The 9,263-nt window shown below is 32.0% G+C and overlaps 1 pseudogene; it reads left to right on the top strand.

Moving 5' to 3' along the window:
- The first annotated feature begins 1,697 nt into the window (after positions 1-1,697).
- On the top strand, positions 1,698-3,506 carry LOC105966483 (uncharacterized; annotated as a pseudogene).
- Positions 3,507-9,263: the final 5,757 nt, after the last annotated feature.

The following is a 9,263-nucleotide window of genomic DNA, read 5'->3' as shown; positions in this document are numbered from 1 at the left end:
AGTCCCTATGTTGGGATAGGTAGACTTTATACTAACATTATATAACACATTGAATAGTTTGTATTATATTTTATGTTTATTATTGATGTAGATTAATATTACAATCATGACTGTGGAGTGTATGTTTGCATGATGATGATAATTGAAAGAGGAATGCAACATCAACTATAAGAGGTAATTATTTTTAATTTTTCTTACATTATGTCATTTACTTATTCCTCTTTTAGTTGTATTCTAATGAATGTTTTGTATATTAAGAGTGAATCTGTTGATGTCCGATTGCCATTCATCTCTACAATGGCAGTCCCAACAAGTTTGCTATGATGGGATAAGACGTGTTCTGCACTGTGACGAACTGATGATGATGTTTGAGGTTCAAATAGCTTGATAATGATGTTTTTAGTGGTCTTACTATGCTAATTAAGATAGTTAAAATCGAGATCTAGATCTTAAAATCGTGCGATTTTAAGATTTTACACACTAAGAAGGAGTAAGATCGGACTAAAATCGCAGGTGCCTCAAAATCAAGTGAAATCGCGTTTAAAATCGTTAAAAACGCGATTTTAATGCGATTTTGGTGATTTTATTTTCTATCTCAATTTTGGCTGAAATTTTGAGTTTGGCCTAAAACACCCAATATTTAACTATTAAAATTCAGCCCAGTAGCAAATAAATCAGTAATTTTATAGGCCCAGTTTGATTTTGCCCTAAAACATCAGTATGTCGTGAACGGAAGAAAAAAATTCTCTTCTCTTAAGAGAAAAACAGCCCGCGTCTGTGAGTTACCAAGAAAGGCGGCGAACCGTGAGGGAAGGAGGCAGCAAAGGAGGCGGTGGTACGGCGGCTCAGCGGCGAAGGCGACGATGCTGGTAACTGGTGAGTGTTTTTTTTTTTTCTTTCTTCTGTCTCTATTTATTTGCAAGACAGACTGTTTTTCAAATTAAATTTCGACAATTTCCCATCTTTGTAATCAAATATTTACTTAGACATTATTATTTAATTTTCAGATTCTTATTAAAATGTCGGGGGTTGCTTCTAGTTCTTCAATTATGTCTAAGCAAAAGAAGAGTAATTCAAAGAAGTTTAGTGGAAATTGACCTGATATTGGGTGGGAGCATGGCATTGACATTGACAATAATGCGAAGAGATCTCAATGTAAATCTTGTACTAAATATTTTTTCGGAGGTGTCTATCATTTGAAGAATCCTCTTGCTGGTACAAATAAAAATGTTATTGCATGTTTAAATGTGCCAGATGATGTGAAGACCCATATGATTGAGAATCTAGCAACTCTTGCTGAGATTAAAGAGAAGAAAAAAAAAAGAAATTGTATGACACCTCGGGTTCGATGAATGAAACACACTCGGGATTAATGGATCATGCTTCAAAGGGGAAAGAAAAAGCAGATTCGTGCCAAACAACTATGAATCAACTACTCAAGAAGGATTTGCAAAAAAGTGCATGCAAACGAATAGCAAAATGGTTTTATACAAGTGGGATCCCTTTCAACACAGTGAGAAATCCCGAGTTTGAGAGAGCATGTGATGAGATAGCTCGACATGGTCCAGGTTTTAAGGGTCCCTCTTACCACGAGATTAGAGAGACTTTTTTTACTGAAGAAATCAAGGAAATGGACAATTTTCTTGATGTGAACAAGGACGAATGGCTTCCTATCAAAAAAAAACAAGGACGAATGGAGTAAGATTGGATGCACAATCATGTCGGATCGTTGGACTGAGAGAAAGAGAAGATCGATATGTAATGTCTTGGTTAATAGTCCTAAATAAACTGTTTTTTTGTAGTCAATCGATACATCTTCCTTTTCCAAAACAGCTGGTGTTTGAGATGTTGGATAAAATTGTGGACAAGGTTGGGCAAGAGGATGTGGTGCAAGTGATCACTGATAATGGAGGATTGTTGTTGATGGAAATTTATTTTGGACAACATGTGCAGCCCATTGCATAGACTTGATGTTGGAGGATTTCGAGAAGAAACTTCAAACTCACCGAGCAACAATAAGGAAAGGTAGAAAGATCACTACATTTATTTACAATACATCAAGTCTCAACTCTTCGATAAAAAACTACACCAAAGGAATAGATTTGATTCGGCCAGCTATTACTCGGTATGCAACTGCATATTTGACTTTGGGTTGCCTTAGTGAACTTAAGGGTACTTTAATTACAATGTTTTCTTCATCAAGCTGGAAGGGAACCACACATGCCCGTGCGGAGAAAGGAAAGAAAGTTCAAAATATTGTGTTGGATAATAAATTTTGGAGTAATGTTGTGACATGTCTTAGGACTGCCTTACCACTAATCAAGGTACTACGGCTTGTGGATTCAGATGAGCAACCAGCTACGCCATTCTTGTACGAGGAGATGGATTGCGCAAAATAAAAGACCCAAAATAACTTCAACAATTTGAAAGCAAGGTAAATTAATAATTTCATACAATTCTAATTAATTTTTCTATTAATTTATTCGTGAAGACTTGAGTTTTCTTATTTATCTTTTTTATGCAATTTTATAGATATGAGCCTATATGGAAGATCATTGATGAGAGGTGGAATAATCAACTCCATAGCCCACTATTTAAACCCTAGGATTCATTATTGTCCAACTTTCAATGCTAATGACAGGGAGGTTAAAAATGGACTTTTTGATTCAATTGATAAGTTGGTGATGCATTCCATCACGCACAAGGCATATTTTCTAGGTAAGATGCAAGAGCATTGTTGGAGAAAAAACATCCAGCTGATTGGTGGAATACTTATGGAGATGATGTTCCGGAACTTCAAAAGTTCGCTATAAAGATACTTAGTCTGACTTGTAGTTCTTCGGGATGTGAGCGTAATTGGAGTGCATTTGAGATGGTAAAAATCTTTTTTAATTTTATTATAATTTATAATATTTTTATTAAACATCCTTAATTTTTATATTAACTTGATGACTTATTTATAGGTCCATACGAAGAAAAGAAACAAATTACTTCAAAATAAAATGAATGATTTAGTGCACATCATGTACAACTCAAAGTTGAAAGATAAAAAGTTCCGAAATATTGAGATCGATGTCGAAGAAGTACATTTAGATGATGAATGGATTACAGAAAGAGTTGGAGGTGTTGATCCTGATGGAGATGATGTTGTTGAGATGGATGGAGATGTGGGAGGGGAAGATGACATTCATGGCTTTTTTGATGATGGTGATCCTTTTGATGAGAGTGATGCTAGTGAGCAAGACGTAGATGAAGATGAAGATGAAGAGAGAGAAAGAAGTATGGAGATGGTTGATGAAGATGAAAGTGATGATAATGAGAGTGAGAGTGACGATGGACTTGATCCTAATGTCAACCTTGAAAATTTAAGCTAGTTCATTAGATTTTAATTATGTTCAATTTATATTAAACTATGTTTAATTTATGTTAAAACATGTTTTACTAATGTTTGGATGTTTTATATTTGTTTGGACTTATTTTATTTGTGTCATGAGATGATTTTTAAGTAGTAAGTACTAACAATATATATATATATATATATATATATATATATATATATATATATATATATATATATATATATATATATATATATATATATATATATATATATATATATATATATATATATATATATATATATATATATATATATAATGGGTTGCAATTAATTTTACAAGCCGTGTAAAATCTTACGATTTTACGATCCGATTTTACGTTTCCAATTTTACTACCCCTCTCCGATTTCAATTCTACCTTGATGCTACTAGTATTTAACTGATAAAATATGTGTTTATTGAGGGATACTATTTTTGGATTTTAGAGTTCTACTATAACTTGTATTTTGGAACTAATGATTTAAGAGTTTTCATGTATTTGTTTTGGATATTTAACTCCCTTATAGTGAAAGGTTTGTATTCAAGGATTTTCTCTATATGTCCTGATTTTTTTCCTCATTGTTTTGCTTTCTACTGCATTTCTGTTAAGATTGCATTCTATTGCTCTTGCACATTAAACGAACTATTCATAAATATAAACGGATCAATATATTATAGAGTTCAAAATAGGATCCGTTACCGATTAAAGTCCCGTACTTTAAAAACGAGTACGATAGTAAACGAAAATGGGAGTTACTTTATATTACATCACCAAAATAGTACTTAGCCACACTTATAGAACCCTTTAGAAAACCTTATCCCTGATTATATAATTTCGAAAATCTACGTTGTACACATTTCCGTGTCGAAAAGAAAAGATGCCATACATTGGGCTCACTCAAAAAATGGTAAGTTTACACTCAAGAGTGCTTATTTGTGGCTCCTTTACTCTCACATTGGGGATGGGCCTTCTCTACCATGGAATAGGATTTGGAAACTTAATATATGCCAGCGGATTAAATTCTTCTACTGGCAGCTCGCACATAATGCCCTTCCAACAAATGATAACCTTGTGAAACGAAAAATTATTAACCAAAATACATGTCAGGTTTGTTTAAAACACCCAGAAACTAGTTATCACCTAATCTTTCAATGTGAAAAATTCAAACCTTTGATTATGAAATTACCCTTTATACAAAGATATGCAAATACTCATTTCTGTAGTCTTCTCTATCACAATCGGAATAATGAGTACATGAATCATAAAATACCAGTTATTTTCTGGCTTATTTGGAAAGCTAGGAATGAGTTTATTTTCAATAAAACTGAGTTAAAAATTCAACACATTTGGGGTTTTGCAGATCAATATATAAATACCTATAAGAAAGATAGGAATATATTGCCTTCTATCACTTTAAAATGGACCCCTCCCCCTCTTAATTGGTTTAAAATAAATATTGATGGAGCTTCGCTCTCAAACCCCGGAAAAGCAGGTATTGGAGGCGTCATTAGAGATAGTAATGGAAATTTTATTACAGCTTTTTCGAAATATATTGGAACAACTAGTAATAACAAAGCAGAGGTCGGGGCCCTGTTTATGGGTCTAAAAATTGCTCGAGAAATAGAGATTGAACGTCTAATTGTCGAAACTGATTCTTGTTTCCTCCTATCTTGTTTTCACAGGAACACAATATGCCATAACAAGATAACAACTCTCATGGAGGACGCGAGGGATCTACTGCATGAATTTAGAAGTGTCCGTATCACTTTCGGTTATAGAGAAACTAACAGTGTTGCTGATGCACTTGCAAAAATGGGAACGTCTCTTTCAAGCAACCATGTTTGTACTTTTGATAATCCTCCCCAGTTTATCCTTGATCTTTTGGCCAAAGATAAGGATATTTTATATGTACGAAAAACCAGCAGACTTTGTACTAAAACTCTTTTGCTTATGTAATATATGAAGTATTTTGCTTGTTCAAAAAAAAAAAAAATAACTTCTAGAGTTTGGAAAAAAAAAATATTTATATTCATCATGTACTAAAGTGTTTTTTTATGATGGTTGTCATCGTTGTTCTGAGAAGCCTAATATTGGCTAGTTTTAAATTTCTTTTTGAAAAATAAAGACAACAATAATGACACATCATTAATCCTAGTGAAAGTTATAAACTTATTTATCAGTATATATATTCAACAATAACATTTATGATGAATAAAAAAATCACGCAAAACACATGATTTATAGATGAATATCTAAAGACCGAAAAAACATATTATAAATGAACATCTGGAGACTAAAAAAACTTAATTCAACTCCCTGGTAATAAGCAAATAACTTTCAATAGATAAATGTTATCAACTTCTCAACTAATAAACTTTTTCTACTCTCGTTTAGTTGAGATTAATCTTCTCTAAGTGCCATAGAGAGTGATCTTTAATTTCAAACAAGTAACTCCACTCTCCTCGATTACTCATAAATATCTACTAAAAAAAATACGAGTAATTGACGATGATAACGAACCATCAAACATCATAAGATTTTAATTTTAAGATATACGTGCCATTATTTCCCCAATAAATTGACAAATGCTATGACCTACTTAAACATGTAAACTAAAAATATGAGTTTATAATATTCATTTAGTTAGCTTCTAGCAAACATAGAACGGTAAAACAAATCACATCTATGCAAAAGTAATATAAAAAAAATTAAAACTCCAAATATACTCTTCTTTATTCACACTCGGATAAGCTATGGAATGTCGCGGATTCCCCAATCCAAAGCTTGTACACAATGATTGGTAATATTGTTAAGTTAATACATAATGTCTTTCGCAATTATTTTAACTATATTGAAAAATTTGATTGATTTAGCAAATGAAGATTGCAATGGCAAGAAACGTGATAAAATGTTGGTGATGACATTACAAAAATATTATCAAAAATATAAAAAATCACAAGCTCATTATCATGTGTAAAGTGAAGTTCCAACAAACAAAAAAAAAAAAAAAAAAAATATATATATATATATATATATATATATATATATATATATATATATATATATATATATATATATATATATATATATATATATATATATATATAATTTAAATGTAGAATCTCTTCATCAAAATTTCAATAGCTAATAAACATAGCCTTAAATCAAATAAAAATATCAAATAATTAAGATAAAAATCAAAAAAATCAAAAAATCAAAGTATCAAACTATCAAATGTTCCTACTGAATTATGAGAACAATCATGTTGTGTGCCAGTAATTCCTTTTTTAGCTCTTGACTTCTTGGTACGAACATATTTACGTCGAGATGCGGTGTAAGGATTTGCAATACATGTGCTAGCTTTAAGTCCAGGCCCCACTTTCAACAAATCGTATATAAAATAAATACTAATGATTACAAGTAATAAAATAAAAGTGACATGTACATATATTAGAAGACACATATTTGTTTAATCAAAATCAAATTGCACACATACCAAAAAAACCAGATTTTTGTTTCTTTGAACGAATTGCATCTCTAGTCTTTATTTGTCTATAAGCATTGACATTGCTAGACTTTGTACATACATAGGTATGTCAGTACTGACATTGTGGTTTGAGAATTCTCAGCTGCCTCGCAAAATTTTCTTACTTGTCTGATGTATTTAACAAGTTTGAACTTCATGTGAGATAATAAGTAATATAAATTTAGGAATTCTTCATTAAATTGAGCAAAACGTGGTTGTTATCTTTTAATCTAGAAACTTAGTTTTCAGTATTCTACCTGCATCAAATAAGACAACAGGGTGTTACTCTTATTTGGAAACTATGTAATCCGCATAACGTGAAAGACGGTATGATGTTGCGGCAGTGCAGGCCCTTAGACTTGAGCTTCAGGCGACTGTACTTGATTACCGTTAAACTTGTCAACAGTTACATATATAACACCATGCACCATCAGGTTTGTTAGTAATTTCTAAATACGAATATACATTGTTCTTCATTTATCTTAATACGAATTTCCAACAAAAAACGTTGCTCTTCTTTAATATCTTGATTCATAATAAAAATATGTTTTTATGCATATAATGGCAACATGTTTCTAAAGCCATTTAATAGGACTATCTCTAGCAGTGGGCTTGAATTTCTCTAAATCATCTTGTTGAATAAGGAAATTACGTCTTAACCCTTGTCATGTGCGATTATTTTGCAAACATAAAATTTACTTTTTGATTGGTCGAAAGCCTGATCAACGAATTCATAGACTCACCCATGCATCCGAGTTGTACATGGCATCACCGTAAGATGTCCACGAAAATATGGTTTGCCCACATTTCTTTTTTCATTTATGTCTTTTTCATTTATGTCGATAACTTATTGCTCTTTTGCGGCGTTATACATCTCAACCATGTTAAACTTACTTATTTCAAACTCATAGAGCATGGTTTCTTCAATAATCTCATAAAATTAGAACAAGCATCTGGCCATTTTATATTATGTCGAACATTTCTTCCAAGATGGCAAATATGTAGCATATGCTTCGTTCCAGGAAATTCTAATGAAATTGTTGCTATCACAGACCAATCCTGGTCTATTAACACATAACTTGGAACTTTGTCATTCATTGCCTCAATAAATACTTGCAACAACCATCGATATGATTTCAATTGTCTTGTTGTACATAAAATATGCACGAAAATACACGTCGAAAACCATGGCTGTTGATTCCAAAAACAATAACCAAAGGAGATGTGTTTGTCTTATATGTACTATCAAATACTAAGACATCGCCAAATAGTTTAGTTTTGGAAGCTCCTTCATACCAATCAAGCCTTGAAAGCACCCTTGTTCATTTACCATTTATTTGTAAAAGAAGTATTTATCTTTCATTTTCATGCTATAAAATCAATCTAGTGAAATGTTTAAATCACCACAATCAATTCGCTTAAAATGCATTCTATTTAACCAATTGAAAGACAAATTTTCAACTCATCCACCAAGTTGCTCTAAAATTCAAAATTCGGCACGTCCGAAACTCGATATCTGCCATTAAATTCAGCATGCGCTTGTCGGGCATTGAAATGTACCCATTGAGAATCAAATGATCAATTAAAAAAAGGCAAGGCAAATATAAAAGTTATAACTAAAATATAAGCTAGTAAATTTGTACGCCTCTTCTTGAAACCTCACAAATCACGAATATGTTGAGGTTTGATTTGTACTGTCCTAAAAAATGGTAGATGTGACACGAAAGCATGTTGTACAACCACATCTCGGCACAACTTTTGCCTTTCGCTTCCTATTATAGTCAACTCGCTCGTCTGCATAATCCCTCACATATAAGCATCCATTTCATGTACTTTACAATTTCATCGATGGTTTTACATTTTACACGTTGTTTCTTAATGGCAAAACCAACTACCCTGGCATACGATGTATAACTTTTTTTTTTTTTTTGTCATCAACATTTCCACTGCATTCTTATCAATATTCTCAAAATCAATATCAACTAAACCACCTATGTCATCAACACCGTGATAGTGCACATCCTCAGACTTACTATCATCTATATATATATTCATGCTTATTAAAAGGTGAAATTGGTTCCTTATTTTTAATATCAAAATCCATCATACCTACAAAATATGATTTCAAAAATATGTTTACGGCGTTTACCGTCGGTCTCCGCCGTTGACTTTTTTTTTTGTCCCTAAAATTTTTATCCATTTTTTTTACGCCCGCCGTTGAACGTTGACCGTAATTGTACTATCATTAACAGTAATTATACTGTCGCTAACAGTAATTGTACTGTCAACCACATTAATTTACTGTCAACCACAATACTATACTTAATTTTTTTGGCTTTTTTTTGTGTTTTTTTTGTTT

This window comes from Erythranthe guttata, chromosome 5, assembly GCF_056151865.1.
Source record: "Erythranthe guttata isolate IM_541 chromosome 5, IM_541, whole genome shotgun sequence".
NCBI lineage: Eukaryota > Viridiplantae > Streptophyta > Magnoliopsida > Lamiales > Phrymaceae > Erythranthe > Erythranthe guttata.
The sequence above is the reverse complement of the archived record's forward strand: the minus strand, read 5'-3'. Positions and strand labels throughout refer to the sequence as shown.